The sequence below is a fragment of the Diabrotica virgifera genome, chromosome 9 (assembly GCF_917563875.1).
Source record: "Diabrotica virgifera virgifera chromosome 9, PGI_DIABVI_V3a".
NCBI lineage: Eukaryota > Metazoa > Arthropoda > Insecta > Coleoptera > Chrysomelidae > Diabrotica > Diabrotica virgifera.
Genome location: NC_065451.1, coordinates 21,729,386 through 21,750,285, shown reverse-complemented (window position 1 = coordinate 21,750,285; position 20,900 = coordinate 21,729,386). Strand labels below are relative to the sequence as shown.

Here is a 20,900-nt window from a genome sequence, read left to right as displayed (position 1 = left end):
GTCCAAAACTAATGAGAATAAATACGGACTAAGCACAGAGCCTTGGTACAATCCTACTTTCACATGAAATTTATCAGTCTCTCCCATACCTGTCCTAACACTAGTCGTTACTCCCTCATACATATCCCTCACAATCTTTACATATTCACCAGGGACCAGTCCTTTCTTATTAAGTGCTCACCACAAATCTCTCGAGGAACTCTATCATATACTTTCTCAAGATCAATGAATACCATATGAGCGTTTGTTTCTTTACTCCTGAATTTTCCATCAACTCTCTTATAATAAACAATATGATTATTAAAGGAAATATAATTTATGGCAGATCTGATGTTGAAAAGTGAAAGGATGTCAAAAAATTAGAAAGTCAAAAAATCCAAAGAAATCTCGAAAAAAGAGGAAAATATATGAATTTAAAAATAAGGGAATAAAACGTATGTAGTTTATAGTAGGGGAAGAAAGTATACTAAATGTGCAGTCACTTGAGCGCTTTGGGGACCTATTGGTTTGTGATTATTAGATCCTAAAACTAAAAAAAGTTATGTAAGTTTTCCATTTTAGTGGGGACTTTCCATTTTTAATTTAATTTTTCATTTCCAACAAACGTTTTTTCCGATTATAGAGCGCCATTTATCCATAATTCAAAAAGATGTTTCAAACAAAAGTTACTTATGATTAACTATTTATATGGAAAATAAGCCACAATTAAATTGAAAAAATAATGTTATTAACGTTTTATATTAAATTACAGTAGTATTTTGTATTTTGACAACGACACCAGATTTGGGCGTCGAAACGTTAATAAAATTATTGTTTCAATTTAATTGTGGCTTATTTCTCATACAAAAAGTTAATCATAAAAATGCAACAAAGAAATAGCTTCAGAACAACAAAAAGTTACTTATTTTTACGTAAGGAATCCAAATCTGCAATAAAAAATGCAGATTTCCTATTTAAGCAGCTGCTGCATTTTCGTGTTGGAAAGAAATTGAAAATGTTTATACATTTTTAAATCATTTACTCTTTTGTAGGAGTATTAAGGAATCTTTCTTGTTGGAACTTTTATCACGCTGAGCAGATGAGTTGTGAATTATTAAAAAAAATTTGATCTTAATTTCCTCGGCATCCTGTATGATGTATAAATTTTGAAAATCTCAGGAGGTGTAACCAAAGAAAGTATTCCACCTGTTGTCAATCTGGTGGTATGGAGACGATACTTATTGTCGTTTTCTGTGCTACTTCGATTGATAACTTACTTTGTTTTTCGGTAGATGGCTCTAGTTCATCCGTGACATTTCTTTCTTTGCAATTCGGAAAGGCCCAAAGTATGATACCTGGAGGAAATCGGGGAGAAGAGGATATGGGACTACTGATGAGGGGAAAAGACCTCCGAAACCGGTATAGACTCTTCCTGCACTCTCCGATTTAACCAGAGTATTATGCAGCTGCTGCATTTTCGTCTTGCAAAGAAATTGAAAATTTTGATACATTTTAAAACCTTTTTATATACTTGGCTTGGTTGGTGTCACGGACTCCGCAAATTTTGTAATCCATTTTAAAAATAGTTCTAGGCTATCTAGACACCTGAAATTTTCAAGATAGCTTAGAACTAGCTAACAATGCAATACTTAACTGCTATTATACAGGGTGATTAATTATTAGTGGGGTGAAGCTCCGTAGATCCGTTATAGTAATGTATAGCGATAAAACTTAATAACAAAAATTGTAGCGAACCTTGAGCTTCACATTACAAAATTAGTAAGAATGTTACAGGGTGTTCAATAACATAGTGGCAGACCAAACTTATGTTTTTTTTTTTAAATGGAACACCCTATTTTTTATTATATATTCGATATCTTCGTAACTTTCCGATTACAAAAATATAAAGGTTTGGTATGTTATACGGGGTACTTACAAAGTTATAACCAATTTTATGACAATCGTAACAAGTTTAACTACCTGTATAAATAAAAGCAAGCACAAGGGTCAATGGTTTATTGACGTCATATTTTTTTATTTATTGTCAAAATTTTCGTAAATGTTTGTTTTGCTAATTTTCTTTATATTGAATACAGGGTGAGTCAAAACGCAAGTACATTATTTTCTCAGTAATTTTAAATAGAACACCCTGTATTTTATATCATTATCGAAAAGTACCATTACCATACTATAATTTTTGTATAACATTCCCTATGTGTAAATTTATTAGTTTTCGAGATATTTTCATTTTTCAAAGCAAAATTATTAATAATTACGGGTCTAAATCTTTCCAAATTTTAAGTAAGTCATGACTGAATAATTGTCTAAAACTTACAATTTACATTACTGAGTATCAAACTGTAATCAAAGTCGGCTACAATTTTTGTTAACTTTTATTACTATCTATTACTTATCTTATAACGGATCTACAAAGCTTTCCTAACCAATCACACTGTATGGATAAATCGATTTTTTTTTTAATTTCAAACTATTTTAAAAATGTGACTAATGCAATGATATTTTAAAGTACGTTAATAAATCGATATCTACAAATTGATGATGCCTTAGTGGCATTAAACTGCAGATCGAGAGGTCCCCAGTTGGAGCCCGGCTGTTGCGTATCTTTTTTAATTGTTTTAATAAATAATTAAAACTTTATATTACTTAAAATTGTATACAAAATTTTAAAAAACAGTGATATTTAAAAAAATACTATTTTATACTAGTGTAATTTTTGGAATCATAACCTACTAAATAATCATATTTTATAAGTTGATTATTCTTTCCAAATATGTTTGAAAGTAGTTAGAATTTTTAAATGTCAAAGTTCTAAAAATTGTATAATAGAAATGAATTCCAGTGACGAAGAGTTACAGATTTTCTGTTTATCGCAGATAAAATATTGTATGAAATTGTGCGTGAAGTAGTTTTTGCGAACTAACGCGATTTATAGCACTCGCTCCGTTGTCGCTCGTGCTCTAAAAATCGCGTGCGTTCGCAAAAAGCATACTTCACGAACTGTTTCATAAATAACTATTATCTATTCTGTCATATTATTAATAAGTTATTAGTTTAGATAGAATAGTATTATAGATAGAAGTGCGTGAAGTTTAAATTGTGCGTGAAGTAACAATGTATTTTAAATGGGATTTACTTTTTCGCACACTTTCAATGGGTTTTTAGCACACTTTCATATAATCAAATATCCTTAACTTTCGCGTTGTCATGGTGATGACAATATGAGCAATGATTTAGAACAAAATGTTTGACAGTTTTGTGGTTTGAAAGTAGTTAGGATTCTTAAATGTCAAAGTTCTAAAAATTGTAGAATAGAAATTATTTTCAGTGACGAAGAGTTACAGTGTTTATATTTGTTTATCGTAGATAAAATATTGTATGAAACTGTGGGTGACGTACTTTTTGCGAATTTACGCGATTTATAGCACTCGCTCCGTTGTCGCTCGTGCTCTAAATATCGCGTGCGTTCGCAAAAAGCATACTTCACAACTGTTTCATAAATAACTATTTTTATTAGAGTGTAATTTTTGGGATTTTAAGCATTTTATCGTTAAATGGTTTATCGTTAAATTATTTTATATTCTTTCCTATAAATAATAAAAAGGTTTTATTATAAAAAAGTTCTTTTTTATAAAAGTGTAATTTTTATAAAAAGTTCTTTTTTATAAAAGTGTAATTTTTAATTCATTTACTCTTTTGTATGAGTATTAAGGAGTCTTTCTTGTTGGAACTTTTATCACGCTGAGCAGATGAGTTGTGAGTTATTTAAGATTATCTCATCTTAATTTCCTCGGCATCCTGTAAGATTTATAATTTTTAAAAATCTCGGGAGGTTGTAACCAAAGAAATTATTTCACCTGTTGTCAATCTGGTGGTATGGGAACGATATTTATTGTCGTTTTCTCTGCTACTTCGATTGATAACTTACTTTAAAATAATATTATTTAAAATTTTCTTTTATGTTATTTAACAGTAAGTTGTAAATGAATCGGTCCAAATATAATTTAACTTTTCTCCCCTTATTCGGAGTTGAACATTCGCGCACATATCTAAAACTTCTCAGAATTAAATTTACTCCACTTTAAGGCTGAAGCTTTTGGATTAAGCGAACAACGGAAAAATTGTAACTTCCCTATGTTTTTATTTTTCATTTAAGATTAAGTTATCTTCGGTTAGGTTTTGCCATTGCTCTGCACGGTAATTCAAGTGTGAATAATATTCTTTGGCTGCAAACTTTGATAATATGTGAAGTCGAAATAAAATTGGAATTTTAACATGGACGAATGAAAACGCTTGTAGACTTTATTAGGGAATATGTAGGATGTTTCACGGAACAGAAATGGTTTCTTTTTCGTGGAATTTATGGCTTTGGTGAGAACCAATTAGCCAGACTATGTTAGATTGAATAATTAATTTGTGTAAAATGTTTCAGAGTATCAAACTTGAGCATGATCTATTCATTTGTTTTATTAGTAATATGTAGCATTAGTAAGGTGTTTAATTTTTTTTTCACGGCGCTTGGGCTTCAACCCGGTTCAACACCTCGAGGGTTTCAGCCCTCTTTGTGTGTGTGTTTCTTTATTTCTTGAATTATATTATTTCCTGAAAAAATAATACAATTTAGGTCTATTGGATGGTTTATCTTGTAGTAAATAAAGTTTTTATATAGTTTATTAATGTTTACATTATTTATTGGACATTCAAGTAAAACATGTACCAATGTACCCATTTTACCACAAATACAAAGTGGATCGTCTGTAATTTTCATTTTGTGCTTATGTATAATAAGGTGTTAGTGCATGGTTAGCACGTATTCGATTTATTGTGGCGACAAAGTTTCTGTTTGGTATTTTGTGAAACCATGTTTTCTGGAGATTCTTTGCTGGTGTTTACAAAAGTTTGTTCCGGTTGTTGATGCACTGTATAGGTTTTGCCACATCTCATTTATTTTGCTTATTTGATTTCAGAATAAATCGGATGGGGGTAGTTTAAGATTTAGTTCTTCTCCTGATGTTGGGGCTGTTTTTGCTAAGGCATCCACCATTTCATTACCTGGTATACGACGACTTTATTCTTGATGTGTATCTCATGATGTAAATACAGGATTTTCGCTTTAATATGATTAACTGATCTATTTATTTTTACATTTTTAAGTTTATCTACTGCACATTTGCTGTCCGTGCATATTATGAATTTGTCGTGGTTAGAGCCGAGTAAGTATTTCATAGCTCAGAAATGGTTTGAACGCAAATAAAAAATGAAATTAAAAGACAAATTGTTAATTTTAAAAGACTAAGTTTTTCAACCTAATAAAAATATTTGTAAATTAAATATTTTTAAAAGATTTTTAATTGAAAAACTTTATTGGCCCATTTCCTGGTGACAACCTCCAAGGCTTCTACAATATGCAAGCACATGGATGCTGCAGTGAAGAATAAGGGGAAGGAATTCTACACTATGCAATTCACAACCCCCGTCTGCAGCGTGGTAAAGTTCCAGCGGAAAATGGACCTAGTTACTCTATAGGAGTAATACTAATAAAAATAAAAATGTATACCATTTTTATTCATTCAGTTGCGGTGCGAAACCAAAACTGTCTTAATTTTTACTCAGATCAGAGAGTGCAGCCAGCACTCTTATCGACGATTTCACCTCTTTTTAGAGGTTCATCAGAGACTGCATAGGCTGCTTTTCTCTGGTCCAGGTAAAAATCTTCGACATATCCATCTCCCACCGCAACTGACGAAATGGTAGTAGGTGCCTAGCGGCATCTGCTAAATAAAAGACTAAGTTTTTCAACCTAATAAAAATATTTGTAAATTAAATATTTTTAAAAGATTTTTAATTGAAAAACTTTATTGGCCCATTTCCTGGTGACAACCTCCAAGGCTTCTACAATATGCAAGCACATGGATGCTGCAGTGAAGACTAAGGGGAAGGAATTCTACACTATGCAATTCACAACCCCCGTCTGCAGCGTGGTAAAGTTCCAGCGGAAAATGGACCTAGTTACTCTATAGGAGTAATACTAATAAAAATAAAAATGTATACATATACAAATGTATACATATATAAAAATATAGGTCCATTTTCCGCTGGAACTTTACCACGCTGCAGACGGGGGTTGTGAATTGCATAGTGTAGAATTCCTTCCCCTTAGTCTTCACTGCAGCATCCATGTGCTTGCATATTGTAGAAGCCTTGGAGGTTGTCACCAGGAAATGGGCCAATAAAGTTTTTCAATTAAAAATCTTTTAAAAATATTTAATTTACAAATATTTTTATTAGGTTGAAAAACTTAGTCTTTTATTTAGCAGATGCCGCTAGGCACCTACTACCATCTCGTCAGTTGCGGTGGGAGATGGATATGTCGAAGATTTTTACCTGGGCCAGAGAAAAGCAGCCTATGCAGTCTCTGATGAACCTCTAAAAAGAGGTGAAATCGTCGATAAGAGTGCTGGCTGCACTCTCTGATCTGAGTAAAAATTAAGACAGTTTTGGTTTCGCACCGCAACTGAATGAATAAAAATGGTATACATTTTTATTTTTATTAGTATTACTCCTATAGAGTAACTAGGTCCATTTTCCGCTGGAACTTTACCACGCTGCAGACGGGGGTTGTGAATTGCATAGTGTAGAATTCCTTCCCCTTAGTCTTCACTGCAGCATCCATGTGCTTGCATATTGTAGAAGCCTTGGAGGTTGTCACCAGGAAATGGGCCAATAAAGTTTTTCAATTAAAAATCTTTTAAAAATATTTAATTTACAAATATTTTTATTAGGTTGAAAAACTTAGTCTTTTATTTAGCAGATGCCGCTAGGCACCTACTACCATCTCGTCAGTTGCGGTGGGAGATGGATATGTCGAAGATTTTTACCTGGACCAGAGAAAAGCAGCCTATGCAGTCTCTGATGAACCTCTAAAAAGAGGTGAAATCGTCGATAAGAGTGCTGGCTGCACTCTCTGATCTCAGTAAAAATTAAGACAGTTTTGGTTTCGCACCGCAACTGAATGAATAAAAATGGTATACATTTTTATTTTTTTATGTTAATTTTACATTAGGAGCTGTAAAAATAGAACAGGAATTTACCAAAGAGTCTAACTGGAAGAAAGTGTGTGACCTCGAGCCATGGACGTATAAATAAAGAAAATCAACATTTCAAAGATCAACATTTCGAAAATCAACATTTCAACATTTCAAACATTTCAAAAAAATCAATATTTCAAAAATCAACATTTCAAAGACAAAGTGGATTGCAGTTTAAATATTAATAAAGAATGGGGTTAAATGTAAATTCTAACTGATGAAGAACTAATAACATGGATCGAAATATCACGTAAGGCTTTTATAACCTGGACACCAGTTTATGTCAGTGGCGGCTTTTGGGAGTAGGCAGGATAGGCCGGGCCTACCCAATAATTTTAAGATCTTTAAAATTGAAAAAGATATAAATATTTAAAAGTTATGTTAAAGCATGTAAATAACTTTTTAATGTACTAAATCACTAAATACATCAGCGTCCGTTATGACAACATTGTTATATATTATTTATTATCACAGAAACCATCGAATTGTATTCAGTCATTTTAAATATCATTAATAGGCTCGCTCGGAGCTGGCCGACCCCGCTCACATAAGATCTCCGTACAAAAAGCGTTTGAAGTTAAGCAGCTTGCCGGAGAATGATTTTAATTCGCGATTGAAACGCAATAGAGAGGGCAGGTCGAATGCAAGAAAATGGCCGATATAAATGGTATAAACAAACATTCAATTGAGGAATAGAACAATACCGATTTGATTTAAACTATTTTAATGTACTCATAATGCTGAAATTTACTAAAAATTTCTTAATAGTGACCAAATTTCATTCAAATCAACAATTTTCTGGTTTGTTTATACCACTTATAGTAGTTTAAATCTATTCCACCAGAGGTCAGCTACTTTGTTTTTCATCGCGAATATTGCCGTGTTATGCTTGGTGTATAGGTCCGATTGAAATAGGCCTTCGCCTGTTGTGTAGTTAGTTATACATTTTGTTGTTCTATGTTTTGTGTTTTCATGCCTCCTGTCAAGTGTCTTGTCAGGTTGATGACTGAGCGGCAGGTGGACAGATGGCGGCAGAAGAAGCCACATGTATTAAAATGTATTAAGTAGATTTAAGAATAATAAAATACAATCGAAATTTGAATTAGTATTCTTTTAACATAACAATTAATAAAACATTGCCAAGCCTCGTTGCCACTTGTAACATAATTATCGAATTGTAACTGACAAATTTGCACAAAGCAAAGAGAGAAGAATAAACCTGCTCTATAAATAATAAAATATGTAAACTATTTGTATATATTAGTTCATAATTTTATTTAGTTTTAAAAATATAATTAAATGTAAATCTGTTACAGTTAATATTTGTATACATAAAAATAAATTTTTATTTGCATATTATGTATTATGCATAGCTATTTTTAATTTGCTGTCGTGGCCTACCCAAAGTTTTACCCCACCAGCCGCCACTGGTTTATGTAACAGAAACCTGTCGATGAGTAGTCGCAAGAAGATCATGAAATCTTATGTGTGGACTATCCTATTGTATGGTTATGAGACATGGAAATTAAAAACCACAATTAAAAAAAAAATTAGAAGCATTCGGGTTGTTGTGCTGTCGATGCATCCTAAAAATATCGTGGGTTTCGCACACTTCCATTGAAGATGTTCTTCAAATTATGAATTCAAAATATCTGCTAATTCTTCTTCTTCTTAAGGTGTCTGTCCGTTCCGAACGTTGGCGATCATTCTGGCTATGATAACTTTGTTGGTTGCTATACGGAATAGTTGTGTTGAGGTCTTTTTATACCATGCTCTCAAGTCAGCAAGCCAGGATATTCTTCTTCGTCCTTCGTCCAATTTTACCTTGTAAAGTACACTGAAGTAGCTCGTATCTGCCTTGATTCCTCGTTATATGTCCCAAGTACTGCAGCTTACGGCCCTTCACGATGTTGACTAAATCTGCGGTTGTGTTCATCCTCCGTAGTACTTCTTCATTGGTGACTTTGTCTGTCCATGGTATCTTCAGGATCCTTCTGTACAACCATAGCTCAAAAGCTTGAACTTTCGATAGAGTTTCTGCCTTCAATGTCCACGTTTCCACTCCCTATAGAAGCACTGAGTACACGTTACAATTAAGGAGCCTTATTTTTGTTTTTAAAGTGATGTCATGGGTCTTGAACACAGAGCTCATAGTCAAGAATGCACTCTTTGCATTTCCGATGCGACATTTAATCTCTTGAGTATTGTCTCATGACTCATTGATTACAGTTCCCAAAGAGTTGTATTGTGAGATACGTTCTTTTCTCATTTGGTTCACATACAGATTTGCTCCAGTTATGTTTTGCTTGTTGATGGTCATTAGCTTGGTTTTGCTGGTGTTTATATCTAGTCCATATGTTCTACAGAGTTTCATTTATTTTATTCATTAAGTTTTGCAGCCCTTCTATGGTATTGACAAACACTATTGTATCATCTGCATACCGCAGGTTACTGAGCTTGACTCCATTTATTTAGATGCCTTCATCAATATCTTTAAGAGCCTCTTCAAAAATGCTCTGAGTACAGATTTAATATCAGCGGTGAACTTATGCATCCCTGTCTCACTCCCCCTTAAGATTTTGACCTGATCTGTATATTCTCTATCTATTCGGAGCACTGCTGATTGATTCCAATATTCCAATCTGCAGATTCCAATCTGATCATATACATCATAAAAAGAAGAAAACCAGAATACTTCGGCCAAATAATAATTAGAGGAGCTAAATACCATCTACTTCGCCTTACAATACAAGGAAAATGAAGGAAAAGTAAATAATCTGGATAGTTACCAACCTTGAGAACAGGCTGGGGTTCCACTATGGATACGGAACAAATGGTCACCTACAAGTTATTAAAACGCTAATAAGAAAGTGCACAGAATACAACAAGAATATCTTTCTTACGTTCGTAGACTGCGAAAAGGCATTTGATACTATAGATCGTCATAAATTGCTTCGAGCATTGGTGGACTGCCGCATTGATTACCGATATATTGCCTTGATTACCAGTATCTACGAAACTTCAGCTTGTGTCCGACTTCATGAAGATACCCTTTAGTTCCGAGTAGAACGTGGAATCAGACAGGGTGAAACTATCTTCCGAATTTATTGTTAGCTGTGCTGAAATATAAATGTTCAAGCGAATAGAATGAGAGGATCATATGGGAATTAATATAATTGGAGAAGATCTAAAGTACCTAAGATATGCCGATGACATCGTTTTAATATCTAGTAGCGTTATTATAGCTACAGAAATGGTAGAAACGTGCTACGAATCGTCAAACGTAATTTTTATCAAAATTAACACCTCAAAGACAAAATGTATGACCAGCCTTATAGTCAAAGCCAGATAAAATTTAAATTCAAAGCCATAGCATCGACCAAGTAATAGCTTACAAATATGTAGGGCATGAGATTCTCTTAGGCCGAGATAATCAGACAACTGAAATACAAAGAAGAATAGGTTTCGCATTTGGTAGATGGAAAAACATTTTCAAGTCCAATATATCAGTTGGGGATTCTTACTTATGACGTGAAAGCAGTCTGACAAAAGTACCAATAAATAAAATAAGAGTTACACAACACGCTCCTTAAAGATGAATGTTAGGTATTACCATCAGCGCGAGTACCCCAGGGGTCAGTCCTGGGACCCTTACTATGAAATATATTATACAGGGTGTCCAGAAACTCTACCGACAAACGAAGACAGGAGATTTCTCAGATAATTTTAAGACAATTTAACCTAATTCACCTAGTCCGAAAATGCTTCCTAAGGGAGCTAGAGCTCTTTGAAGATGGCGCTATATAATTAGTTTTTCTTAAATACCTCCAGAATGCTTCTATTTAGAAAAACTAAAATTTGTATACATATTTACTTTCCTGAAATGAATCGATTCCATCCATTGCGAATTTCTAGTACCGGTCATAGGCATCCGTTTTGGGTAGGGCAACGGTTATTTTATCGCATAACTTTTTTGTCTCAACTTTTAAGCATTTTTGATACTGGATTATTAAATTGTGAGGTATTCTAGTACTAAAAGGTACTCTTAATTTAAGTCGGTAGGATACACCGTTTTATAGAAAAATCGATTTGAAAGTTTTTAGTTTTGGGAATTTGAAAAAAAAAAGTTAAAAAAAATTTAAAAAAAATGTATTTTACCAACTTAAAGCAAGAGTAACTTTTAGTACTCGAATATCTCATAATTGAATAATCTAGTGTCAAAAATACTTAAAAATTAAAGACAATAAAGTTATGCTATAAAATAACTATTGACCTACCCAAAACGGACGCCTATGACCGGTACTAGAAATTCGCCATTAATGAAATCGAATAATCTCTGGAATATAAATAAATGTAGCAGTTTTCATCTTTCTAAATAGTTTTTTTTAATCTTTTTTTTTTTTAATTCAAGGAACGAAAAATTTTCAAATCGATTTTTCTAGAAAACGGTGTATCCTATCGACTTAAACTAAGAGTACCTTTTAGTACTAGAATAACTCACAATTTAATAATTCAGAGTCAAAAATGCTTAAAAATTAAAGACAAAAAGTTAGGCGATAAAATAACCGTTGGCCTACCCAAAACGGACGCCTATGACCTGTACTAGAAATTCGCAATAGATGGGATCGATTCATTTCTTCAAAGTAAATATGTATACCAATTTTCGTTTTTCTAAATAAACGCGTTCTGGAGGTATTTAAGAAAAACTAATTACATGACGCCATCTTCAAAGAGCTCTAGCTCCCTTAGGAAGCATTTTCGGACTAGGTGAATTGGGTTAAACTGTCTTAAAATTATCTGAGGAATCTCCTGTCCTCGTTTGTCGGTAGAGTTTCTGGACACCCTGTATAATGGGGTACTAGAAGTAAACAAAGAGAGAGGAGTGAGAGCGATTGCATACGCGGACGATCTAGCTTTACTAATCGAAGACGACACGAATGGGGGAATAATATAAAAAGTTAATAGAGCAATACGAAAGACCGCGGCTTCGATAGAAAAAAACGACCTAAAGTTAGCAGTGGAGACGACGAAAGCCATAATCTTGAGGGGACCGAGAAAAAGAAATATTACATTTGAATACAAAGGCTCCGCCATAAGACCCCAGAAGACAGTGAAAACTTAGGTATAATATTTGACGACAGGATTGCATTCGGAGCACATGTACAAGAAGCATGTCGGAAGGCAGGAAAAAGGACCTCCACACTTAACAAGCTGATGCCAAATAGAGGGGGTCCAGGATCCCAGAAAAGAACGGTGATGCTACACTCAATTCTATCTATAGTTTTATACGGGGCCTCAGTGTGGCACGAGGTCCTTCGAATGAGAAAGTACAAAGACATGCTTCTTAGGGCCCAGAGAAAACCTTTGTATCAACCATTGCCTTACAGGTGGTGGCTGGTGCTTTCCGGTGCACATCCTGGCCGGAGGTAGAGTCCGAATGTACCAAAGTGGCAAGGAAGCAATAGGTTCAGGACCACAGGAAAGGACGAGAAGTCTACAGATGTGGCATAGGGAATGGACAGCCGAAGTCGAAAAGGCGGCCTGGACGAGATCCCTGACTCCGGATGTGGTGAGATGGTACGATTGCCGGTATCGGCGCGTCAACTATTACTTCACACAATTCTTGACGGGACATGGTTCGTTTAGGAAATTTACCTATCGTATAGGAAAGACCGGAGACGATCTGTGTCCCGACTGTGGAGTGGTGGATGACGCGCAGCATGTTGTGTTTGAGTGCCCTGCATATCACGCGGGGCGTACCGAGCTACAGCTGGGTCTGGGATCCCCTCTAGGCGAGCCTCATGAGCTAATTGATAAAGCTATCGATAGCAAGAGAGACTTCGACCTGATCATTGCTTTTGTCACCAAGACAATTAAGCACAAAGAGGAAAAAGAGAGGCGTCTGCAAGCGGGATGACCAATCGTCATTATTCATTTTTATTAAATTTTTTTAACGTGTTTGTGGCATGCAATGCAATCAGCGGGGGAGGACTCTTTACATTCAATCTACGCTGACTGCCCTTATTTTATTTTATTTATTATGTTTTATCTACGTCTTTATTTATTTATCAATTTTATTTATTTAACATGTTACCGTTTTTATTCTAATCTTATTTAACTGTGGTGCATGTTTCAGGAGGCATTCAGTAGGGGGAGGACTTTTACCTACTACTCAGGCTGAGTGCCTCTTGTGGTTCTCGTTTTGTTTCTGTTTTGATTTCTGTTTTTAATGAAAGTGTGTATTGAATGAATGAATTGATGAAAGTAAGAATGTTTGGCGTTACTCGTAATTACCAACTGGTTCTGTTTTGCTAGTTCCGTCGTGGGGGGGCACCCCGGTTGCTCCGCCCGCGGGAGGGTTGCGCCGGAGGAATGCACGGCAAAAAGTGCAGAGGGGGGTTAAGAGTAAGGTCGGCGGCTCAGATATGTACGCTAAGTGCGGTTCCTGACCCGTCGGCTGGAGAAATAGGGGGTGAGTTTAGTCGGTAGGCGGCTCGGCCCGCGATGAAGCGAGCAGGACTGAATCCGACACATTTGGGACACATTTCCAGACGGTCTTTTAAAGATTCTCACCTCCCAAAAAAAAGGTATTACCATCAGAGATAAAGTACGAAACCTAAAAATAAGAAGAACAGGAGTCACGGTGCATTTGAAAGAATAGCCATGGCTAAATGGGCCTAGGTCGGAGATGTTTCCAGATTGACGGATGATAGATGAACCAGACAGATTTTGGAATGGCAGACATATCACAGCAGAGGACGACTACTGACTATATGTATGGATAATATAAGCGCATCACCACAAATTGAATGTAAGCTCAAAATAGAGATAGGTGGAAAATTTTACAGGAGGCCTACGTTCAGCAGTGGACAAATAGAACTGATAATTATATAATATATAATTGATGATACAAGCATTTGCCAAATATTTACAAACAGAAGTAAAAAGTATCATTACAATCTGAATTATATAATATAATTTTTGTTGTGTTAAAAACTACGCTATACAATTTTTTTTACAAGTTGTTTTTGGACTGAAATATTTTTTAGAGTTTCTTTATTATAATATTCCCTGTAATAAATTATGCATGTTTCAATCCTCGATCATCGATCTGCTTTTAGTATGACAATTCCAGAACCTTTCAATACAAAATCATTGTTTATTAAACATATACGAAAAAATGCTCAATACAAGAAACTTTAACAATAGGACGTGATTTGGGATACTTAACACAATAGGATAAGTGGACACATTTTTTATAAAAGCTTCTGAAATATCACGGCGAATATATCATATGTTGACAACAAAAGTTTTTTTCTGTTATAAAAACATTGCTTTCTCAGGGAAATAATGTTATTTCCTTTCGAATACCTTTATAGCATCGGAGGTATTATGATTACTTTTATAGAAAATATGGATTTGTCAGCTGCTTGGCTACTTGTGGAAGATAATACGGCTCTAAAATACATTTGCTTGGCAAAAGTTTTGATATCGGCGGATAAAATCTCTCTTGTCAATATTATTTAGTCTTAATGATTTTCGGTGTTAAAATGGTATTTTCGGTAGGATAAATAATTATTTCTATACAATCAAAAATCTTTATATCATAATGGTGTAAGGTTTAATTTACTTCTTCACTAATTTCTCCCATTCTTTGCGGCTTCTTGTCAACATATTTACGTCTGTCCATGTCTATCCTCTTATCTCCAATGTCTTTCGTTTCGTACACGTACATTGTACCGGGTGTCCCAATAAGAATGGCTCTCGGCCATATCTGAGGAACCGTTTATAGTAGAGCTTTGAAATAAAAAATTTTATAACAAAAGTGGCCTCAGGAAAAGCCTGGAAATTATTTTCATAATTGTGGGTCAACCGCTAGAGGGCGTAATTGAATATCAAAAATAAAAAAATCTAAATTTTACAAAATTTTCCTAATGAAGGGGCACTGGAAATCCGATTATTGTATTCTTCATCAAATTCTGCGCATATTTGATTTAACAAGTTTAATTCTACCTTTGCAAATAAGAGGTGGGGGTGAGTGGGAACCTTGTTATGAAAAAATGGCTGTAAGTCCGGTTCTGCTAAATCAAATTTTGAAAACTGGGTCTTGCTGAAGACAGATCTTTTTCTTCAATGTAATCGTGATAATTTTGAACCATCCTAATAAGTAATAAGCCAGCTGGGAGGCGTTATTTAATTTTTTTCAGAAATCTAGTCTAGTATTTGGAAAATATTAAATAGAAGTATGCATTTTTAATCATACTTTATAAAATTAGATTAAATTTTATACATAACTGTTACTATCACCGGTAAACTAAGTTAATGAAAAGTAGTGTGCTGTGGAAAAAAACAAAATAACATTTTCCAGATGTCAACGTATAAAAATATAATTAATTAAAACAACAATATAAAGAGAAACAATACTATTAAAATTAAATATAACACAGAACAAAAAGAACTACTTAGTGACGACCTAAATATTCAAATTGTTGCCCATCATACACTACTCTAGAATACATTATCCAGAGAATACTAAACGCCATTCAAAGCATATCGAGAGCAGAAATTGAGACTGCTGTTCAATCTTTCAATCTGTTTGAAAGAGTAAATGTTTGCAACGAAAATGATGGGCAAAAATTTGAACGTTTATGTCATCACTAAATAGTTGTTTTTATTTCTTTGTAATAGGGCTTTTCAACGCTTCTCATTTGTTTCGAGCCTCTGTCATATGCCGTATAATCCGTGTATAATATTAATATACGAGATATGAACGAGGCTCGAAACAAATGAGAAGCGTTGAAAAGACCTAATATACGTTGACACCTGGAAAATTTTTCTTTGTTGTTTCCATAGCACACTACTTTTAATGAATTATTTCGTTTACCGGTGACAGTAACAGTTATGTTTTTAAATTTACACGTTTTGTAAGATATCTCGAGATAGAAAAAAGGTATTAACATGCGGTTTTCGCTATTCTGTTGCTAATTTTGTCTAATTTTGTAATATGGTATTAAAAATGCATGTTTGTATTTAATATTTTCCAAGGAACACTAGATTTCTGAAAAAAATTAAATAACGCCTTCTAGCTGGCATATTACTCAGTAAGTTGGTTCGAAATCATAACTTTTACATTGACGAAAAAGATCTGTCTTCAACAAGACCAAGTTTGCAAGATTTGATTAAGCAGAACCGGACTCACAGCCAGTTTTTCATAACAAGGTTCCCACTCACCCCCACCTCTTATTTCCAAAGGTAGACCTAAACTTGTCAAATCAAATATGCGTAGAATTTTATGAAGAATACGACGATCGGATTTCCAGTGCCCCTTCATTAGGAAAATTTTGTAAAATTTAGATTTTTTAATTTTTGATATTCAATTACGCCCTCTAGCGGTGGTCCCACAATTATGAAAATAATTTCCAGGCTTTTCCTGAGGCAACTTTTGTTATAAAATTTTTTATTTCAAAGCTCTACTATAAATATTTCCTGAGATATGGCCGAGAGCCATTCTTATTGGGACACCCGGTACATAGTAACGTCAAGCCTCGGTAGTTATTACATTCTCTTCTACCTCCAATTTTTGTATTATGGGCATGGGCGCCTATACTAATGGGCAGAGGTGCGTGCGCCCTCCTAACTTCTCGAGAAAGAACAAAAAATTAAATTTAATATTTTCAACCAAAGTATATAAAATGTAATATCCAACATCTTCACGTCTGCCCCCCTCTAAAAATTTTTATATGTGTGCCCATGATTATGGGTACTATCTTTCACTCTTTCTTTTCTTCACTTTTCTGTCACTCTTTCCAACCTTCCAGTATATTTTAATTTTTCCATATTTCATTCATTATTTTTGGTGATGTTTGTTCCCCATATTTTTTATAATTTGTGTTTCTATTGTTATTCTATCCCCTTAGGGAGATTTTCAATACTTAAACGTCTTTGTTGCTTCTCCGTTTATTGAGTTTTCTGTGTTAGCTTCAAATGACTCAGTCAAAAGGAACAAACTATACTATATATTGGCTGAATTGGCAATACCACACAAGCTAATAAGACTCATTAAAGCCACAATGGATGAAACTTGAAACGTTTTACCTGCTCAAATGGGGACAAGGAAAGACTATCTACCAAGATACTGGGGGGTCATAATGGGGCTAGTAGAAGGAACAGACACGCAAACCTTCATGCGAACGACAGCTCATTTTTTGTGCGGTGGCAGGTCGTAGATTCGTTGGGAGGGGTAGGAGGGTTTAAAGAAGACTAACTACATAACCAAATAAGCAAAGGATACTTACACAGACTTGAGGACTTTCCTACTATTTAAACAAATTGGGACGCCGTTTGAAAAAATCCTCAAATTCTCATATCGAGTACTTACTGGAAACCAACTGGGAGGACATTCATCGTAGATTCCTCGTTGGGGTTATACTGGGCTATCATTTACCTTTATTGGCTTCTATGCCATTACATTTTCTTCTATTCTAAAACTTAATTCGCTTGTATTAGATATCTGTTAATAATTTTCTTGAAGAAAGAGGTTACATAAATAAAAATGTGTACATTTTATAATGTTTATTTAAACCTTTATACCTTTTATTATGAGAATAAACATATTCTCAAACAAGAAATGAATAATAAAAACAAATACATGATTTTACAATTCTTAACCTTATTTTTAGCAGTGTACCAAAACAAAAATTTGACTTATGGCTGTCAAAAGTCACTGCCATTAGATTTACTTTACATAAAACTTTCCAAGAATCCATGTTGAAAACAAATTATTTAAATATGTAAAACCTTTACCAAATTAATATCCACTTGTGAATTATATTAAAATAAACATTATCATACCTTAAAACAAAAATTCATGTCACATGTCACACTTGGAACTTCAAAATTTTCCATTCGAGATTGGGGGGAGGGAAGACATTCAAATCATTACAAAACTGGAAACAGGATAAAATTGATACCAAATCAAATATCATCTTCAATACAGGAATGTTACCATAACATCATCAAAAACAGGAAACCAGAAAACCACGCACTTTCTCTTTTTACCGCCGGCAAACCAAACTGCATAACAATAATAGTGTTTCACAAGAATATATCCATGTAAAATGTTGTGAAACTATTGTAATAATATTCCTTGACATTTACTGGACAAACTGCCAGTCCTTCACTTTTTTTACCATAAAAAGAAAACCATTTTAAAGCCGGCAAAGTGCGTTTCTTTGTGAGTCTGTTGAGTTCTACACAAAAAGATGCTTATTCTTCAAACATCCTTTCAGACTACCGTACTTTTAGAACTATCTTGCATCGTCACGTCTCTCTCGCGTCCAACGGATACATTTCTTCTCGATATTTCGACCAAAACTATTGACCAATCGTCAACTACAACTCAAGGATCTTTCAAAATTCAGACCAATAATATCATAGGGTTTTTAGCGCTCAAAACTTAAGGGAAATATACTGGGATTTTTCAACGGATCTTCCAGAACAATAAATGTTTATACAAGTAAACAGGAAATTTCCTATGATTTTACTATGTTGCGAAACAAACAGTATTACTCATAAGCAGGGACGGCTTAGAATTTTTAATGATATATTAACTCACAAAATATATTAGAAAAATAAATATTTTTCTTGGGATAGGATTAAAATTAATGGATATTTTTTATAAAACATTGTAGTAGAAATCCATCTGCTACAAACTCAGGCATGTGTACGCATACAAAACCACCGGACAGACTTTTTCAAAATTTCTCAGGGACTAAAGCAGGGAGACCCAACATTGTTTAACACTGGAGTATGCGGTTAGGCAAATGCAAACTGGACAAGGAAACCTACTGGCCAACCGAACGGTTCAACTTGCCGCTTATGCCGATGACATAAAAAACAAAAATAATGACTCGGACGAGAAGAAATATAGTCCCACAAAACATTATAGACATGAATATGACATTGAAACGGTTGGAAAGTTTACATACCTGGGAGTAGAAATATATACCGACGGATCAGAAGACGGAGAAATGCGGAAGAGAATAACGCAGGCAAACAGAGCTTATTTTGCCCTCTCCCATATAGTTCGGTCTAGAAGTGTCCACCGAAATACAAACATGAGAATCTATAAAACTTTAATTCGACCAATAACATGCTATGGCAGTGAAGCCTGGGTCCTGAAAGAAACATCCAAAAACAAACTCGACACATTCGAAAGGAAAGTACTGAGGAGAATACTAGGACCTGTAAGGGAAAACGGAATCTTCAGAAGTCGATATAACAACGAACTTTATCAACTTTATAAGGAAGCACCCCTGTCAGACTTCATTAAAATACAAAGATTTCAATGGGCCGGGCATATGATAAGAATGGGAGCGGATAGGCTACCAAAAAGAGCACTGAATGCTAGAATGCAGGGAAAGAGACCGGTTGGAAAGTCAAGAAAGCGCTGGGAAGACATAGTGAACAGCGACGCACAAGCCCTTTTAGGAGTCCGTGGGCGCCGTAGGGGTCCAAGGCTCAATTTGGGCTGTAGTGCCGTAGAAGAGGAAGAAGTGTTATCTTCCAATATATTATTTTGTTTTTCATTAATGTCATCTTGGTATATATCCGTTAATAGGTCTTTAATGTGTGGTTTCCGTCTTTTAAGTAGATATTTGATGTTCTTATACAATATACAGAGTTCTATACAATAGCTTTTGGTTACTTTTGCTATCTTCTTCCAGTTATCTTCGCATTTTTCCCAATTATCTCTCTTTGCTGCTTTTACTTATATTTTTAACTTCATGTTTTCATTTTTATAGTTATTGTAATTCTCGTTTGTTTTATCTTTCAGATATTGTTTTCATGCTTTTTATTCACTTTTACTTGTTTTTTTTTTATTTATTCGGACCACCAGGTTGTTTGTTGAGTCTTATTTCTTTACCGTTTATGCTGTTTATATTCCCCGCTCCGATTTTCCATATAATATGTTCTTCTTTTCTTACTTGGTGTGTCTATTTATTTTGTGCTTTTCATTCGATAATTTAATTTATTTTTGTCTGTTTTCATAGAGTTTCGCCAGTTTTTCCTTAATGATATTTTTTGCCACATACATATTGTCCTCGTTTGTCGACTTGTTTGCTGTTCCTTGTTCTCCACTCTCCGTTTTTTCTTTCATCCCAATATTTTTAAAATATGCGTTTCTTTTCTCATCTTCATCTTCATAGGGTTTCGTCACTTTTTCCTTAATGATATTTTTTGCCATATTGTCCTAGTTTTCCGATTTCTGTTTTTTTGTACACTACTCCCCGTTTTTTTTTCATCCCAATATTTTTAAAATATGCGATCCTTTTCCCATCTCTATTCTTCTCCGTCTATTATGATCTGTCTTTCTTTACATTTTTCAGTTAGGTATTTTATCATTTATCTTTATTTGATAGTTATATTATCATTTATGAATACATTTTCTCCCATTAACTTTTTCATCTGACTCTTTTTTTGCCTAATTATATTTTTTCTGCATGTTCTCTTATCTGTAACAAACAAGCCATCTGTCGTATTTTATTGCTCCTTGTACTTTTACTTCCTCTCTTAGGTTTATTTTAGAAAAGTTTTTCATAACTTCTTTTTTTTTTTCTTAATCTGTACTTAAATTCAGTAAATTTTTAAAATATGAAGGAGGATCTAATTATTTACAGCTGACATTTCATCACTATCATCACTTGACTGACACAACATCGCAAATGCACAGTCTTTTTGTCATACAAATTTCATTAAACTACTTCACTTGATAGTGGTTCTATCTCGAGTGACAGCGCAGGTAACCTCCTTGCT

At 34.2% G+C, this 20,900-nt stretch overlaps 1 protein-coding gene and 1 long non-coding RNA gene across 2 annotated transcripts in view; one reads left to right on the top strand and one right to left on the bottom strand.

Moving 5' to 3' along the window:
• The window catches only part of LOC126891698 (nitric oxide synthase, salivary gland), a 1,179,385-nt gene that overhangs the window by 908,584 nt on the left and 249,901 nt on the right, over positions 1-20,900 (top strand). The gene's annotated exons all lie outside the window — the stretch shown is intronic.
• LOC126891704 (uncharacterized) lies at positions 17,460-18,301 on the bottom strand. The gene is made up of 2 exons (XR_007700513.1): positions 17,937-18,301; positions 17,460-17,572 (listed from the first exon to the last, which is right to left on the bottom strand). It is a non-coding gene; the product is annotated as an uncharacterized LOC126891704 (long non-coding RNA).